Raw genomic sequence first — 222 nt, 5'->3', positions numbered from 1 at the left:
AGGGGTCATAATTTATACACAAGTTTCAAAGTATTCAAAAGTGAGTTTTTTGAGAGAAAATTAAAACACACATCTTGCTCATAAAGTGCCGAAATTTTCTAGTACCTTAAGGGCGATTCTAGTTGGTCAATCTTAAGGCGGATCCGGACGTGCTGTGGACTATCTACGGAGGGACGACACTTGGAGTCCTAAAAGACTTGTTCTTGTTCGGTTCGGGCGCAG

Source organism: Spinacia oleracea, unplaced genomic scaffold, assembly GCF_020520425.1.
Source record: "Spinacia oleracea cultivar Varoflay unplaced genomic scaffold, BTI_SOV_V1 SOVchr0_079, whole genome shotgun sequence".
NCBI lineage: Eukaryota > Viridiplantae > Streptophyta > Magnoliopsida > Caryophyllales > Amaranthaceae > Spinacia > Spinacia oleracea.
The sequence above is the reverse complement of the archived record's forward strand: the minus strand, read 5'-3'. Positions refer to the sequence as shown.